Source organism: Thamnophis sirtalis, unplaced genomic scaffold (assembly GCF_051295495.1).
Source record: "Thamnophis sirtalis isolate CommonGarterSnake01/CBP01778 unplaced genomic scaffold, rThaSir2_p1.2 scaffold_14, whole genome shotgun sequence".
NCBI classification, from domain to species: Eukaryota; Metazoa; Chordata; class Lepidosauria; order Squamata; family Natricidae; genus Thamnophis; species Thamnophis sirtalis.
In genome coordinates this window covers 41,347,462-41,365,810 of record NW_028261394.1, presented here as the reverse complement: position 1 = coordinate 41,365,810, position 18,349 = coordinate 41,347,462, and the positions used below count along the sequence as shown (strand labels likewise).

Sequence of the window (18,349 nt, the reverse complement as noted above, 5' to 3'; positions counted from 1 at the left end):
ATCCTGTTGCCGCCTGAAAAAGCACCTTTGGGACAGCCACAACCTGGATACCTGAAAACCTCTACAGACTATTAGACTTCAGGGTTCCATGTTGTTAAGAACTAAAACCAGTGATAAGTCCTGAATATTCCTAGCCAGGTAATAATAATAACCCTCCAAGAGTTGTGGAAAATGAAACGCATTTATTTTTAAAAAGGGGAAAAAAATAGATAAAATCTTTTCTTTAAAAAAAAAGAGAGAGAGAGAGAGAGATAAAAAGATCATTGTTGTTGACTTCCTCTTAAGGGCAAAGAGCACAGAATTAATGCAGCTTTAAATAAATGCATTGTGATCTTTCTTGGGGCTTAATTGCACTCATTGGATCTATTTATGCAGTCATGTGTTTTTTTTCCCCCCCTACCGCTAATGAATAATAATAGAGTCAGCACTTTCCCAAGCTTGCATATTTTAATATTTGGGGGAGGGGGGGTCGCTAGCGCCATAATCATATACGGTGTTGTAGAACAGCTGGCTGCAGGTACCCATATCATTAAGGAGATTATAATAAGCATTTCGTATACAGGGAGACCATTTTTAACTACTCCAAACTGGTAACAGACTGGATCTCAGCAGGAGACCTGTCAGTCTGGGTGGTTTTATAATCATCTGGGCTTTTAATAAATTAAAGCATTTTTAGCACACAGATGGTAAGAAAAACCTGTCCCTTGATAAGAAGGACAGAGAGAAATATAAATCTGAATGAAAGCCAAGTCTCTGGAGCATTCAGTTCCCCTGGAAAATGAGCTCAACCTTAATTTCCAGGGATTATTTGATATTCATAGGCCAAGCCAGACCTGTGGCCAGCATGGACAGTAAGGAAGAAACTTTGCATACTTCGATCTTTTTTTTTTTTTTACATTCAATCTAGAGGTTTGCGATTTTGGTTCAGGTCCTTCCAAAAGGAAAGCTACCTTCCCAAGAGGTTCTCCTAATGAACCGATCTTTGATTGTCATAAATGAAAAGCGAAGCATAAATAATTTCCACTTGCTGACATCATTCCTGAAATAGCCCACAGGCTGCCAGTTTTGCGTGGTGGCACACAATCGAGGCAAAGAATGATTAAGAGCAATTGAACCTGCCTGATATGGATAGCCAGAAATGGCCGAAGCGCCGCATGCTATCCATGTCAGCTATTATAGGATATTTCTCTGTTAAGAGAAGTTTGTATTTCTTAAATCCTTTTGGAGAAGCTTATTGTTTTATCTATGAATATATATGCATGAATATGTGAGAGAGTGTGTATGTGTATGTGTTGGGATTCAAAATAATTTACTACCTGTTCTGGGGGCATGGCTTGGTGGGTGTGGCTTGGTGGGCATGGCAAGGGAAGGATATTGTAAAATCCCCATTCCCTCCCGATCAGCTGGGACTCGGGAGGCAGGTAATCGATGGGGCGGGGCCAGCCAGAGGTAGTATTTACCGATTGTCCGAACTACTCAAAATTTCCACTACGGTTCTCCAGAACTGGTCAGAACCTGCTGAATACCACTTCTGGGGTGTGTGTGTGTGTGTGTGTGTGTGTTTGTGTGTGTGTGAGAGAGTGAGAGAGAGAGAGAGAGAGAGAGAGAGAGAACATGATGTATTTATTCAATTTTGGTAGCCGCCCATCTCAGTCAAATGACTATAGAGAGGGTTTACAATTCAAAAAATATATTACAAATAAAATACTAAAAACATTGCAAAAAAAATTAAAAATGATTTTTTTAAAAAACCTAGGAACTAGCCATATTTAAATATAGCAGCAAGATACCTGGCCAGTTAGCATTTGTATAGTGTTTGTATTTTATGCTATTTCAAGTTATATTATACAGCTTGTTAATTTTAATTACTTCTTGATTTTATGTGTGTGTGTGTATGTATATATACATATACATATACATATACATATACATATACATATACATATACATATACATATACATATACATATACATATACATATACATATACATATACATATACATATACATATACATATACATATACATATACATATACATATACATATACATATACATATATATATATATATATATATATATATATAAAAATCCCAGTAAGGGTATGGCTAGCTGATGAGAGCTAAATAGCTTGAAATAGATCTATACTAGTCTCCCTTTATTTATTTATCAGCACAAATAAAAAAAACAACACACACACATACATACATACATACATACATACATACATACATACATACATACATACATACATACATATCCTAAGCAAGCCTGTTAACCTATTCTAATTCAGCCAGTTTTCTTTTTCCTGTACATGTACTTTTTAAAACTGTCCTGACATTGTCAGTTTAGTTTTGGATATTTTGAATGTTAGAATGCCAGTTCTCTCAGAGTTGGTTAATGACCGCGATAAAACAAGTGAGTAAATTAAAACTGGGCAAAAAAAAAAACCCCAAACCCTGGAGAATGATCTCTAACATTGCTCCAGTTCCGTGCCTCATTCAGCATCAAGGAATCAGAAGTATGAGTCATGATTGCTGCTAAAATACTCAAAATTATTGAATAGCCCAGTGTGCATTCATCTGGGCTAGAACGGCTCTGGTTGTATGGGAAAGAAGACTTTTGATTAGGCTGCAGAGATTTAGGTGGTATGACAGAAATATGAGCATTTTTGAACAGACTGAAATTGCAAAAGAAAAAAAGGGAGGAAAGCCATGATTTATTCAAGACTCTTGGTTGAATATTAGGTAGGTAACATGATAAACCATAGATCATTTTTCTAAAGTAAAATCTGAAAAAAAAAACCTGTTTCCCTTTTAAGCATATATTTCCTAATAAGTCCACGTTTCCCGCAGTCAGTTCCCAGGTACTTATGATCATATGTGTTAGACTTGTATGAAAGCAAGAAAATATTGGAAGAAAATGCATACTTGGTTGGAAAAGATGATTAAGCAACATATAGATCTGAAACCAGAAATATTTTTGTTGGGTATAAAGCTGGAGGGTTATGATAAAGGGACTATAAATTTAGTTTTGCATTTAGTCTTGCTGACAGCAGCAAGGATTGTATTTGCGCAATATTGGAAAAATGAGAACACTCCATCAGATGAGGATGTAATTTGGAAAATATTAGACTGTGCAGAGATGGGTAGACTGACTTTAAAAATAAAGGACAAAGAAGACATGGAATATTACTTGACAAAATCAGATTCTGCATCAGAAAAGAGAATTCCTCTCTTAACCATGAATTCACAGAATTGCCCTTGTCCCAATATGGGAGACCTTCTCCAGCCCAATCACTATAGGGCTGTGAAGACCCACGATCCATGACAATTCCATCTAAGACAGAGGTGTCCAACCTTGGCAACTTCAAGGCTTGTGGGCGTCAACTCCCAGAATTCCCCTGGCTGTGGAATTCTGGGAGTTGAAGTTCACAAGTTTTGAAGTTGCCAAAGTTGGACGACCCTTAATCTAGGAGAACCGATGTCTTTGTAGGAGTCTCCTACACCTCCTTGGGTGACCACAGAGAAGAACTAGTTGCCTTTCCTAGCAGTCCAAGTTTGTTCATCAAAAGGACATTTCCTAATCTCTGAGCAGTTCTCGAGGAAACCTTCCCACGCTTGGCTTGTACAGTAATCATTTGCAGGACATTAAGTCCGTTCTGATCTGCAAAACGGGCCTTTGAAGAAATGAATGACGTCAAGCGTGCAAATTGCGACTGCGGGTCGGGGGAGCAGAAGGCAGATAAGTGGGACGTCTACTGAATCCAACCCCCAATTAAAGCCTTGTGATGAATAAATATGGATGGCTTTGAGAAGTTGGGCTTAAATATGAATGGCCTGTTGTTTGCAAGCAATGTTATAGCTGCTTCCTAGGTGATAAAATTCAGTACTGCTCCCACCCACCCACCCACTTTGTAGTCAAACATATGATGAAAACAGCAGTTATTAGATTAGCCCCTGACAGCTCCTAAAAAATGTAAGGTAATACACAGCCCCTCTGGCTTATAAGGGAAAGAACTTTACTTTCAAATTTAGAACAGAGGGATGGAATTAGTTCATCCTTCTCCCTCAAGCAATCCAATACAGGAGTAAACATAGTTGTTGGCGTACACATTTTGTGCTTTTGAATGCTCTGAATTTTTCACGTATCTTACCTCGGTTGTTCTTAAACAGTGCCCTAAAAAGGGACAGCTAATTGTCTACTCCACAACACTGCGCTGGTTATATTATATTAGCCGTTGATTTTATGCATATATTCATTACTTATTAAAACACGAGCCATCTGTGGTGCTTCTGCGTTTTATAGGCTTAAACTTTAGTGTTATCCAATAGATTCTTTTATGCTTAAAGCTGAAGTACCCTATGGATTTTTTTTTGCACTTTTCTTAATAGCCCTCTAGTAATATTTTTATTGGTATATTACTATTAAACATCTCCAGCTGCAATTTAGCCTGAAATATTCACTGTTTCCTGAGAAGAAGATTAGTCTTGGGTCTCTGAATAGTATCTAAGAGGCAGTGCTTTGAGAATGTAGGGGGGGGGGGAGACAAGAAATGCATGTTCTTTGATTGTATTTCAATGTACGTTCAATTAAAGTTAAATACGGTCGGTGTGATTGCTGTTCAATCATGTGTATAATGACTTTGCTCTTTTGTCACATTGTACATTACCATTTGGTAACAGTGATGGCATGTCCGTAGATAACTACGCATCAGAGTCCAGGGAAATACCCACGGCTGTACAGCCTCATACCATATGCCTTTATCTTAAAAGAAAAATTAAGCAAATTACTCCCTCTAAGCCAGCTTTGCCAACCCTTGGCAAAATTTGTCTCAAGAACAATTGAAGTAGCTGAAGAAGGTCATCTCTTTGCCAAATGTCTATGGAGATTCCCAGTCATCCAAGCCAAGGTCCTCTTTCAAGAGGCAAGTGGACTTCCTTGGTTTCTCCTTGGAAGAGATTTTGCTTCCTCAGTTCTGATTGAAAGGTGGAGAATTATATTCCTTGCCGTCATCTGGTCATTCGCATTCTTTCAGAAGACCATGAGGCCTCTTGGAGGTCTATCTGTTTATTTATTAGTTTGTCAAACATGTACAAGATAACAGGTATAAGGATAAACATGGACATGGACAAAGGAAATGAGTAGAAATAAATGGGGAAGTAGGACAGGGACGGTAGGCACGCTGGTGCGCTTATACACGCCCCCTTTACGGACCTCTTAGGAATGGGGTGAGGTCCATGCTAGACAGTTTAATGTTGAAGCTGTGTGCGGGTTTGAGGATGTAACAACGGAGTCAGGGAGAGCATTCCAGGCGTTGACCACTCTGTTGCCGAAGTCGTATTTTCTGCAATCGAGTTTGGAGTGATTTACCTTGAGTTTGTATCGCTTGCTTGCCCGTGTATTATTGAGGTTGAAGCTGAAGAAGTCGTTGACAGGTAGGACGTTGTAGCAGACAATTTTGTGTACTATGCTTAAGTCAGACCGTAGGTGACACGGTTCTGGATTGTCCAAGCCCAAAATTTCGAGCCTGGTGGCCTAAGGGATTCATAAAGGATTATTTGTGCCCTTGGAGTCACCTGAAAAGTGCAAAAGGGTGTGGAACATTCTGGGAACTACTGAAAGGACTGGGTTCTAAACAGAAGTTAGGTAGTATCGTAGTGTATCTCTCCGTTGAGAGAGGGCTGTTCAGTCTTAATGCAGATGGCCTCTTTGCCAAACTGAACTGAATCTTTAATTCACAAGAACAAGTTCGTCTCTCTGACGGGCGAAAAATTCCAGCAATGCAGCCACCTCTGCTTAAGCAGCTGTAACCTTATAATTCTGAAACTGTGTTCTTGCATCCTCATTTTCCCTGGCCTTCATTGCACCATTACCCGAAGTCATACACTTTCAGTAATAAAATACTGGGGAACAGAACCACAGTTGCTGCATACGCAGGAGAAAACAATGGGAACGTCTTTTAAGCCCCGGCCATTCACTTGTGTCTCTAAAATTGTCTCTAAAATTCTCTCCTTTATGTTCAGAAGCATTTACTGCAGAAAGGGAACCAAAAAAAAATTACTTCTGGCTCTGTATATCTTGTACCTTCTATTGGCGCATCCCGTTATGCCTCGTTCTGCTCTATTTCATGTTCCAAATTGTGCTTCAGGCCCATAAGGAGCCAGTAGAGTCTTCGCAAAAGCTGTTGCCAGATGGTTTCCAACAACGTTGAGATTGGGGAGTTTCTGTGTGGTTAAGCCAGAACATGGTTCTGTTCTCTCCTAACTGGAAAAAAGATCCAAATAGAGATCCTGTAGATCACTTAATGTTTGGGGGCATCAAGTTCTTTTCTTCGAAAGCTCCCTTGTCTGTCTGGGTCCAACACTCATCATGGCAATTGGATGTGCCAATGAAGTCATTTAATTACCAGGGATGTCCAATCTTGGCAGCTTTAAGACTTGGGGACTTCAACTCCCAGATTTCCCCAGCCAGGGGAATTCTGGAAGTTGAAGTCCCCCAGGTCTTAAAGTTGCTATTGTGGCCCGCCAGCAACCAGCAGAGCTGGCAGCAGGTTTGAACAGTGAGGCGGTTGAGGAGGAACATGGGCCAGTTCTGGGGGCTGAGGAAAGCTCAGGCGAGGGCTCTGTGTCGGAGGCAGAGAGGGGGCCAGAGCCGTCTGACAGTTATCATTTGCCTTCAGAGTCAGAAATCAGTGAAGCAGAAGAACAGCTGAAGCCTGTCCCCAGTGTGCGCATGCGCAGAGTTGTCAGACGAAGGGAACAGCTAGAGAACAGGGGTCGACTTGGGAGTAAGGCCACAGGTGGACGATGAATGGCCCCTCCCAGAGGAAATAAAAGAGGAGCGAAGGGGAGTGGAGTTTGCAGGAGACGATTAGTTCGCTTAATTGGTTCATGATTCTTTGAGACTCCTTGCCAAGTTTTGTAGATATCGGCCTGGCAACTCTCCAAGTCAGATAAGGTCTGTGACCGTAAATCCTCCCTTGAAAGACTTTGCTGGATGTGAATGAGTAGAATTCACAGCAAATTAATAAAAGAGTTTTTTGTCGGGACAAGGAGTTTTCTGTGTGCTCTTGGGAAGCCTCGGTCAGAACAATAATAGAGCAGTTGGACCAGGAATAGGGAAGCCCAGGTACAATCTCTACTTCAGTGGTTGACTTTGCTTAGTTCATTCTTCCTAGTTGACACTCCATGTTTGTTACTGTGAGAACACAGTAGAAAAGGGGAGTGGAGTTTGCAGGAGACAATTAGTTCACTTAATTGGTTCGTGACTCTCCGAGACTCCTTGCCAAGTTTTGCAGATATCGGCCTGGCAACTTTCCAAGCCAGATAAGGTCTGTGACCGTAAATCCTCCCTTGAAAGACTTTGCTGGATGTGAAGGAGCAGAATTCACAGTCAATTAACAAAAGGGGTTTTGTGTCGGGACCAGGAGTTTGCTTCATGCTCTTGGGAAGCCTCGGTCAGAACAGTTGTCGTTGTTGGACAACCCCTGATTCATACCATCACTTCCTTGCCTCTTTTCCACAAAATGAAACACAGTTGATTCTTCTCTCCGCAAACTCAATGTCTTTTGGCTCCCATTGCGGCTTCTAAATTTCCAAATTTGGGCGGGGGGGAGGGATTGCTACTGAAATAGGGATATGTCTGCTTCTGTGTGTTTAAGGCTTATCCGATTCTCACAATTTGTCTGAAAGAAGGATGCGGCATCAAGTGCCCAACTTCTTCTTTGAGAATCCTTTCCGCTAGGTTGCTCCAGGCTTTCTCCTCCTATCATGTTTGCAGAGACATGACTAATCATCGTTACACTCTGCTCCCTATTAACCTCTGACAGACACGAAAGGGCACCAAAGGATATTTCTGTCCTTAGCACCTGGGTCATTTTTCTTCTTAATTCATTGCTCTTTATGTCCACGTTGGAAGGAGATCCGATGACCGGTCTCTTTATCATAGAGCCTTTGTTCTTCGTGGCAATTTTTTAACCTTCCTTAGCTGTCTGGCCTTCCACCTGTAGCTGAGCCAGCATTTTGTAGTCTTTCTTCAGTGGAATAGTTAGGAATGTCCTGATTATTTAGCCCTGTCTTAGAGCCTTGAAGTTATAATTGAGGCTTTCTGTGTCACTGACCTATTCATTGTTTAGGCAACTTTGCTAATATGCTTATGTAAATCATTTATACTGCAGCAGATCTGGGATGTAGCAAACTCTCTAGGTTTCCCCAAAAAGCACGAAGCAGAGTCCTGGTCGCGACAAAACCCTCTTTTATTAAACGAATGTGAATTCCTCTCGTTCACATTCAGCAAAGGCCTGGTAAACAGTCTTTCAAAGGTGAATTTATGACCACAGACCTTATCTAGCTTGGGAAGCTGCCGTGTAAATATTTTCGCAGTGCAGTGCAAGGAAAGACTTGGCACAGAGTCTCTGAGATTCACGGACAGATCTTCACACTCCTGAAACAAAGGAGCAAACGAAGGAATTGTTTCCTGCAAAAGCCCACTCCCCTTTCGCTCTTCTTTTATTTCCTATGGGAGGGGCCATTCACCGTCCACCTGTGGCTTTACTCCCAAGTCTACCCTGATTTTTTATCAATTTTCTTCTGGCAGCTCTACGTATGCGCACACTGGGAACAGGCTCCAGCTGCGCCTCACTGCTGTCTCCCTCTGAAGGCAGCTGAGAATTGCCAGACAGTCTTGGCCCCATCTCTGCCTCTGACACAGAGTTCTCATCCGACCCGAGGTGGCGCAGTGCAATAGCAATAGCAATAGCAGTAGACTTATATACCGCTTCATAGGCCTTTCAGGCCTCTCTAAGCGGTTTACAGAGAGTCAGCATATTGCCCCCAACAATCTGGGTCCTCATTTTACCCACCTCGGAAGGATGGAAGGCTGAGTCAACCCTGAGCCGGTGAGATTTGAACCGCTGACCTGCTGATCTAGCAGTAGCCTGCAGTGCTGCTTTTAACCACTGCGCCACCTTGGCTCTAAATGCAGCACTGCAGGCTACTTCAGCTGACTGCAGTTCTGCAGTTCGGCTGTTCAAATCTCACCGGCTCAAGGTTGACTCAGCCTTCCATCCTTCCGAGGTGGGTAAAATGAGGACCCGGATTGTTGTTGGGGGCAATACGCTGACTCTGTAAACCGCTTAGAGAGGGCTGAAAGCTCTATGAAGCGGTATATGAGTCTAATTGCTATTGCTATTTCCCAGCCTCTAGGACTGGCCCATGCTCCACTCCAGCCTCCTCACTGTCCATTGGGCCACAACACTGTCACCAGATTGTAGAGCATAAGGCTGATCTTGATCTTGTGAATGCCCCCTTTCCGTTACCACTTGAAAAGGCAGGGTGTGAAAACAGCATGACTCGGCTTAACCCAATCTAAAGGAAGTTAGATGAGTAGGGATAGTAATTCCTGGAATTTTTCCCATTCCGGGAATCGCATCTGGAAGAAGACAAGGTGAGTTTTCTGGAGATCCAGCAAGCCAGCAGAAATCCAGTCTCTCTTGTTCCGAACACCTTTTCCACATCAAAGAGCTGCTTTTCCACATCAAAGCTGGGGGGTGGGGCAGTCCCTTGGATTTTTACAAAATCAAAACCGTGTGTCTTTTGAATGAATGAATTACATCTTTGGTGAAACTAAGGAGAAATTTCCTGACAGCGATAACAATTAATCAGCTGGACAACTCGCTTCCAGAGGTTGTGGGTGCTCCAACACTGGAGGTTTTTAAGAAGAGGTTTGGACAGTCCTTTGTCTGAAATAGTCTAGTGCAAAGATGTCAAACTCAAGGCCCGCGGGCCAGATTCGGCCTGCAGAGTGCTTAGATCTGGCCCGCGGGGCCAGCCTGGAAATAGCAAAGAACTGGCCCACGGTGCTGGCAGAGGATTGCAGCAGGAGGCCGTCGCAGCCAGAAACAGAGCTCAGCAGCCTGTGTTTGCTGGCAGAGCGGTCGGGCCACCACTGGTGCCCCCAACAAGACTGACGTCCAGCTGGCCACGCCCGCCCCAGGTCAAACATAATCCTGATGCAGCCCTCCTTGAAATTGAGTTTAACGCTCCTGGTCTAGTGCTTCCTTCCTGAGCAGGGGGCTGGTCTAGAAGGCCTCCAAGGTCCCTCCCAACTCTGTTTATTCTGTTACCTTGTTTCTGGCAAGATTCAGGAATGTTTATAAATTAATAAAAGAGGCAGAAGATAGGCCGGAAAGAGAAATGGGAAGACATTTGAAGAAGAAGAAGAAAATGGAGATACAGGGAAGGAATATTTAGGTATCAGCTAGAGTGCCCCAGGATGGCACAAGAACAAGCAGAAAAAGTATAGCAATAGCAGTTAGACTTATATACTGCTTCATAGGGCTTTCAGCCCTCTCTAAGCGGTTTACAGAGTCAGCATATCGCCCCCACAGTCTGGGTCCTCATTTCACCCACCTCGGAAGGATGGAAGGCTGAGTCAACCTTGAGCCGGTGAGATTAGAACCGCTGAACTGCAGATAACAGTCAGCTGAAGTGGCCTGCAGTACTGCACCCTAACCACTGCGCCACCTCGGCTCTTCAAGTATGCATGTGTGATTACTGTAATGCGCTCTACATGGGGCTGCCCTTGAAGAGTGTTCGAAGATTTCAGCTAGTCCAGAACGCAGCCGTGCGAGCGATTGTGGGTGCACCCAGGTACACCCACGTTACAACTATCCTCCGCGAGCTGCACTGGCTACCCATTAGTCTCCGGACTCGCTTCAAGGTGCTAGTCATTACTTATAAAGCCCTACATGGCATCGGACCTGGGTACCTGAGAGACCGCCTCCTGCCAATTACCTCCCATAGACCGATCAGATCGCACAGACTAGGCCTTCTCCGGATCCCATCTGCCAGCCAATGTCGGCTGGCGACTCCCCGGGGGAGAGCCTTCTCTGTTGCAGCTCCAGCCCTCTGGAACGAGCTCCCCGTGGAGATCCGGACCCTTACTACTCTCCTGGCCTTCCGCAAAGCCGCTAAGTCCTTGCTGCTCCGGCAGGCCAGGGGGCTGTTGAAGTATCCAGCCCCACGGTAACTGTGAATGTTGTGTATTTTAAATTGTTGTTTTGCCTATTTATCCCCTTCCCCTGTTTATTGTAAGCCGCCCGGAGTCCTTCGGGAGTGGGCGTCATACAAGACCAAGAAACTGAAACTGAAACTATGCATCAGGAAAGCTGAAAAGAGGGTGAGATCCAGAATTGAAGGCTTAAAGAGAGGTGGGAACAAGTGCACCATTGTGGGGGCCGCTCATTGGTTTCTAGAAAGGAGGACACTGCCCCCCCCCATGTTTTATGCCCATGTTTTACACCCGATCATGTGGAGGACGAAGCAAGAGGAGAACACATACTCTACATCCCTCTTCCGTTTTCCTTCAAAGAGAGATGAGCAAAGAGGATACTGTCCTTCAACCACAATCTTAAGCTGGATTTTTGCAGTCTCACACATTTTACCAATGGCTCCTCCTCGGCCAGCCTTGCCATCTCTCCTCTTCCTTGACCTGCGGCTTCGACAGTTAATTTCCTCTGGTTGGCTTTTTGGCCCGCGATCCTGACGTCTTGTCAAGAAGCATCGCCCTCGGCTCGATGGCTCCCTTACGAGGTGCCTGCGTGACTCTGCCGCGCGTTCAGATCCGCTCCAGGGAAAGTGGTTTCAGTTTAGATCGCTGTCTTGCTAATCAATCGGAGCATTTATTTTTTATTTATATATATATATATATATATATATATATATATATATATATATATATATATATATATATATATATATATATATATATATATATATATATATATATATATATATATATATATATATATATATATATATATATATATATATATTGCATTTGCGGCTTTCTCCTTAATTGAGAGTGTCAGCGCTGCGAAACTTGGAAATGGGAATTTGCACAGCTGTTTTCCTTTTGCTTAATAGTAAGCTGGCATACTAATGAGCCCCAGTTGGCTTGCCTTGGCAGCCGCTCGGGTCACCTCCGAGAGAGGTCAGAGAGTGGATGCAAACTTCAGCATGTGACTGGGAGGCTCTTGTAAATGCGCAGATGGGAGAGCATGTGAACCATTTTCCCCTACCCAGATCAATGTTCCCTCCCTCAAGAAATGTACCGTACTTTTCGGCATGACCCGACAAAAGGGTGAACGTCAAAACCGCGCCCGACTAAACCGCGTCGCTAAATCCGCGATGTCATCAACGCGGCGACAACAGCGCAGCGACAACAGCGCGGAGACAGAAGGGCGCTTTACAATAGCGCATCGACAGAAAGCCAATTTAACTTAAGGTAAGGGTTAGGTTTAGGGTTAGGTTTAGCGTTACGTTTAGGGTTACGTTTAGGGTTTAGGGTTAGGTTTAGGGTTAGGTTTAGTTTTACAGCGCGCTTCTGTCGCCGCGCTGTTGTCGGCGCGATTCAGCGCTCATTCGTCGGAGCGTTTTAGAACACGCGGTTTTGTCACCGCGGTTTAGTCGGGCACGGTTTTGTCGTTTGCCCTTTTGTCGGTGAACCATTTTTTGGACTATACGACGCACCAAGATTTCGAAGAGGTAAGTAAGAAAAAAAAAGTTTTTCTCTTCCCTGGCCCCCAGGAGCACTCCATAGGCTTCACCAGGGCTGGGGTAAGGCAAAAAAGCCCCCGTTTTTCACCAAAACTGGCATTTTTCCCTTCCCCCAGCCCTGCTGAAGCCTGCGGGGTGCTTCTGAGGGATGGAAGAAGGCAAAAACGCTCCCGTTTTCACCCACTTTTCACAAAAATGGGATGCGGGGGCAGGACTTTAGGTGGCCAAAAATGGCTGTATTTGGTGTATAAGACGCACCAACATTTCCATGCTCCATTGGGGGGGGAAAGGTGCATCTTAAACTCTGAAAAATACAGTAGTTGTTTGGTGGTTGTTCTAACCACTCCATTAGCTTCTTGGGGGGAAAAGTAGTGGTATGGCTGCATGAAATGGGCAGTTTATTAATTGGAATGTTGGCATTTGATAGCCGGTAGGTGCCGATGGTGGGTTTTAATGCTTGGAATGGCAACATTAGCATGTTAATCTTCTTACAACATTCATGCACAACAGGTTTAAGGTCCCCAAGGTGCTTTTTCAAGAGGCAAATGGACTTTATTGTTTTTTTTTGTTTTTGAAGATGTTTTGCTTCTCATCCAAGAAGCTTCTTCAGCTCAGACATGATAGTGTGGAATGGAAGGATGTATAATCCTTGCAGACAGCTGGTCATTTGCGTCCTTTTAGAAGGTCGTTGAAGCACTTGGAAGTTTAGTCTGCAATTCCCCCCCCCCCCCGGAAATCCATTCCTATTCCCACACCATTCAAAGGGTGTTCATCCCAAATTGTATAGCTAAAAGCCTGTAGAGATTCTCAAGTCATGGTTGTCTTCAAGTTCATGGTTAAGAAACGTCTTCAAAGAAAAACCAAGAAATAGCAATAGCAGTTAGACTTATATACCGCTTCATAGGGCTTTCAGCCCTCTCTAAGCGGTTTACAGAGTCAGCATATCGCCCCCACAGTCTGGGTCCTCATTTCACCCACCTCGGAAGGATGGAAGGCTGAGTCAACCTTGAGCCGGTGAGATTTGAACCACCGAACTGCAGTTAGCAGTCAGCTGAAGTGGCTGCAGTACTGCACTAACCACTGCGCCACCTTGGCTCGTTCCCGTTGCCTCCTGGAAAAAAAAAAAAGCACCTTTGGGAAAACCATGACCTGGATGACTGAGAATTTCTACAGATTTTTAGCTATGCGATTTGGGATGAACACCCCTTGAGTGGTGTGGGAGTAGGAATGGATTTCCAGAGGGGAAAAAAACTGCAGCCAAAGGAACCAGGAGAACCACACAGGTGATCCTGAGGACACAGATAAACTTCCAAGTACTTCAGCCACTTCTAAAAGGATGCAAAGGACCAGCCATCTGCAAGGAATATAAACCCTCCCATTCCCCACTACCCTGTCTTCATCAACACCTGTTCGTTTACTGCGGAGAGGGCTTTAAGGATTTGAAGAGTTTTGTAAGCATTGTCAGAGGCTTCAGAGGCCCCCTTGGAGAATTTGCACACCCCCTTCTCATTAGAAATGAGATCAAAAGCCAAAAGGAAAGCTTAGGTTCGTAGGCTAAATTGGGAAGCTTAAAAAAATTAAATCTGTCATAGAAGATGATCGCGGCAAACCGATTCTGTGCCGTTATCACAAAATTGCATGATTGTATCCATGCTCAAATCGTATTTTGTGTTAACCAGAATCAAACAGTGACTTTATGTTTCCATTGTAAACCAACAAAACTATTTAGGTAGTAATATATTCTGTGTGTGTGTGTGTGTGTGTGTGTGTGTGTCTGTGTGTGTGTGTGTGTGTGTGTGTGTGTAAATAGAATAGAATAGAATAGAATCCTTTAGACACACAAGGAATTTAATTTGTTTTTGGTGCGTAAGCCCTCAATGTAGCCGCCCGGAGTCCTTCGGGATTGGGCGGCCTATAAATCTAATAAACTAAATTAAATTAATTAAAGTACATACAACAATAGTTATAAGCAACAAAGTGATAGTCGTAAGAAGATAGGGAATAGGGAAGATGAGAATAATGACGGTAATACTGCCTTTTTAGATAATTTGACAGTGTTGTGAGAATTAGTTGTTTAGCAGAGTGATGGCATGGGGGGGAAAACTGTTCTTGTGTCTAGTTGTTCTGGTTTGGAGTGCTCTGTAGCATCGTTTTGAGGGTAGGAGTTGAAACAATTGGTGTCCAGGATGTGAGGGGTCTGTAGATATTTTCACAGCCCTCTTTTTGACTCATGCAATATACAGGACCTCAATGGAAGGCAGAGCAAGACATGCAACAGAATTCTAGAAAGGGGGAAGAGATTAAGATCTAATGAAGGCTTGACATCCTTCCTTGTTTCAATCTTAGTCATTCCTGCTTGTGAAGAGACATAGCATGGTTGAAAATTGCTGTTTTAAAGCAAAGAAATATGTTTCAAGCACTTGAGCTCTGGTGGCACTGTGGTTAGAATGCAGCATTGCAGGCTAACTCTGCCCACAGTTAGTTCGATCCTGACTGGCTCAGCTTTCCATCCTTCCAAGGTCGGTAAAATAGCAATAGCAATAGCAGTTAGACTTATATACCGCTTCATAGGGCTTTCAGCCCTCTCTAAGCGGTTTACAGAGTCAGCATATCGTCCCCAACAACAATCCGGGTCCTCATTTTACCCACCTCGGAAGGATGGAGGGCTGAGTCAACCCTGAGCCGGTGAGGTTTGAACAGCCGAACTGCAGAACTGCAGTCAGTAGCCTGCAGTACTGCATTTAACCACTGCGCCCCTCGGCTCTTAAAACGAGTTGAAACAATTGGTGTCCAGGATGTGAGGGGTCTGTAGATATTTTCACAGCCCTCTTTTTGACTCATGCAATATACAGGCAGATTGGAAGCAATTGTTTCTTTTTTGCAGTTCTAATTTTCCGTTGAAGTCTATGTATGCCCTATTGGTTGCAGTGCCAAACCAGGCCGTTATAGAGGTGCAGATGAAAAACTCAGATTGTGGGTAAAAAGGAAAATGAGTTCTTACCTTACTGTGTCTCACGTTAAATCTTTCGAATTTTTTTAAAAAACTGAGTTGAAAGAAACAATCCCTCGAGGATGTGAGTACTGTAGGGCAAAGTTTTCCAGGCTTGGCAACTTTAATACTTGTTGACTTCAGTTTAAATGACCCGTGATATGACTTGGTCATGCCATTAGAGGGAATCTTTCCTTGGCAGGCTAGATTAGAGAATCAGAAGTGACATGCAAACCAACTGGCATATTTATCGGAAGGTGGGGATTGCAGGAAACTCTTCCTGAATTGTTATTTATCGTGAATTATTTCTCCGTTTGATATCAACCCTCCGTTCTTTTGGTGCACACAGACCATTTCAAAAAGCTTTCAACATGCGGGATGGCTATCCACTGGAGAACTGAATATAATTTTAAATCTAATTAAACTCTGTCATTTATTAATTGCTCTTTAGGTATTTTTGACAAGCCAATGCTGAATAGCTTGGCAGCGTTGAAGGGGGAAAAAAACAGGGGTAGCTTATTACATTCGTTCTTTCCTTAACGTTCTAAATTTGTTTATTTTCTTTTTTTTAACTTGCCTCGGCTGATGTATGTCCCTGCGTGCATATTTTTCTGTGGCAGAGTCCTGTCATTCCAAAACAAATTGCTCTTATTCCAGCCACAGAGATCCCAACACATACTCTTATTAAACAGCAAAGGATGACTGAATCTTTTCATAATCCTACGCCGCGAATTTATCATGTGCCATAAAACAAAGCAAGAGTTTGTAAGATCCGAGTCTATAAATCCTCTAATATAATTGTAAATTAGTTGTTGGTTCTTAGGACATTTGACATCCTTTCATTAGGCTGTTTGTTTATGTCATCCGATGCTCATTCAAGAGTTGTTGGTTTGGATGCACAGCACGCAACAGACAATGAAGTGCAATAGCTGAGCTCACATCACAATTCTGGAGGAAGACATGCAACAGAATTCTAGAAAGGGGGAAGAGATTAAGATCTAATGAAGACTTGACATCCTTCCTTGTTTCAATCTTAGTCATTCCTGCTTGTGAAGAGACGTAGCATGGTTGAAAATTGCTGCTTTAAAGCAAAGAAATACGTTTCAAGGACTTGAGCCCTGGTGGCACTGGGGTTAGAACGCAGCATTGCAGGCTAACTCTGCCCACCGTCAGTTCGATCCTGACTGGCTCAAGGTTGACTCAGCTTTCCATCCTTCTGGTAAAACGAGGACCCAGATTGTTGTGGGAAATGTGCTTACTCTATAAACCGCTCAGAGAGGGCCGTAAAGAACTGTAAAGCGGTATATAAGTCCGAGTGCTATTGCTATTGATATAGGTAAGGAGAGCTTGCATATTTTATTTATTTATTAAATTTATACTCTACCCATCTCATGATCAAGCAACCTTGGATGGCTTACCTAGGTCAAAAATAGCAATATGAAACTATTAGAAGCCTAAAAAAAAAACATTAGACGCCAAGCACAGGACTACCTGTATATGAACTTAATCTGAGCCATGGTGGTTAGAGTGCAGAACTGCAGGCCACTTCTGTTGACTGCCGGCTGCCTGCAATTTGGCAGTTCGAATCTCACCAGGCTCAAGGTTGACTCAGCCTTCCAGCCTTCCAAGGTGGGTAAAATGAGGACCCAGATTACTGAGGGCGATATACTGACTCTGTAAACTGCTTAGAGAGGGCTGTAAAGAACTGTAAAACAGTATATACGTCTAAGTGCTATGGCTATTCCTTCCTTCCTTCCTTCCTTCCTTCCTTCCTCCTTTCCTTCCTTCCTTCCTTCCTTCCTTCCTTTCTTCCTTCCTGGTGCAGTGGTTAGAATGCAGTATTCAGGCTGATTCTGCCCACTGATAGCAATTCGATCCTGACTGACTCAAGGTTGACTCAACCTTCCACCCTTCCAAGGTCGGTAAAAACGAGGACCCAGATTGCTGGTGCCACTGTGCTGACTCTGTAAACCGCTTAGAGAGGGCTGTAAAGCACTCTAAAGCAGTATATAAGTCTAAGTGCTATTGCTGTTTCTATCTACCCAAGTATGAACATGGCTGCATGAGGCGAGTTTCCTGTAATGGCTCATTCCTCCGCTGCTGCCTGTCCTACTTCTGCACCGTATTTCCTTCCCTCTTAGCTCGTTCTGTTGCAATGGCTCCCAGTGCATTGGTGGCAATCGTTTGCTACCCAAATTTCTGATGGAAAATGAGGCTGCTTACTATTTGTTCAGTCCCAGACCTGTCTTAGAGAGATCCTGCAAGGCCGTAATGTCCGCTCTTAAGTTAATAGCCAGGTGTGATGTAGGTTACTGTGAGAATAGCCCTCCCTAGATTTATGTACAGTTTGGGCCGCACGGCGCTGCTCTCCGGTGCCACATTGAGGAAAACAATTTCCTGGCTATCTCAGAGGATTCCGCCTTTTCTCTGTAGCAGAGCTAGCCATGTAGAAAATCATTGGAGGGTTTTATCACACCCAAAATTGGAGCATGTACTTGTGTCTGTACGTGCGTGCAGGTGTTCCTTCATTCCAGAAATGCGTCTGGTCTCAGAATAGTAATCGTGCCTCCAGGAGAGACTAAAGGTAGAGAGTCATCAGGGCCCACTGGCATTTTGTAGTGTCTTGAAAAGCTACAGTCTAGGAATAACGACTTTCTCGTTGGATTTGTGTGATGTAGATATCAATGAGTCATTGGGGGGGGGGGTGGCTCAGCAGTTAAGAAGCTGAGCTGATCATCTGGAAAGCCGACAGCCTGGGTTCGAGACCTGAGCACTGCACAATGGAGCGAGCTCCCGTTCT

At 43.6% G+C, this 18,349-nt stretch overlaps 1 protein-coding gene across 1 annotated transcript in view; it reads left to right on the top strand.

Moving 5' to 3' along the window:
* Nucleotides 1–18,349, top strand: part of ITFG1 (integrin alpha FG-GAP repeat containing 1) — a 118,701-nt gene that overhangs the window by 77,285 nt on the left and 23,067 nt on the right. The window lies entirely within an intron of this gene.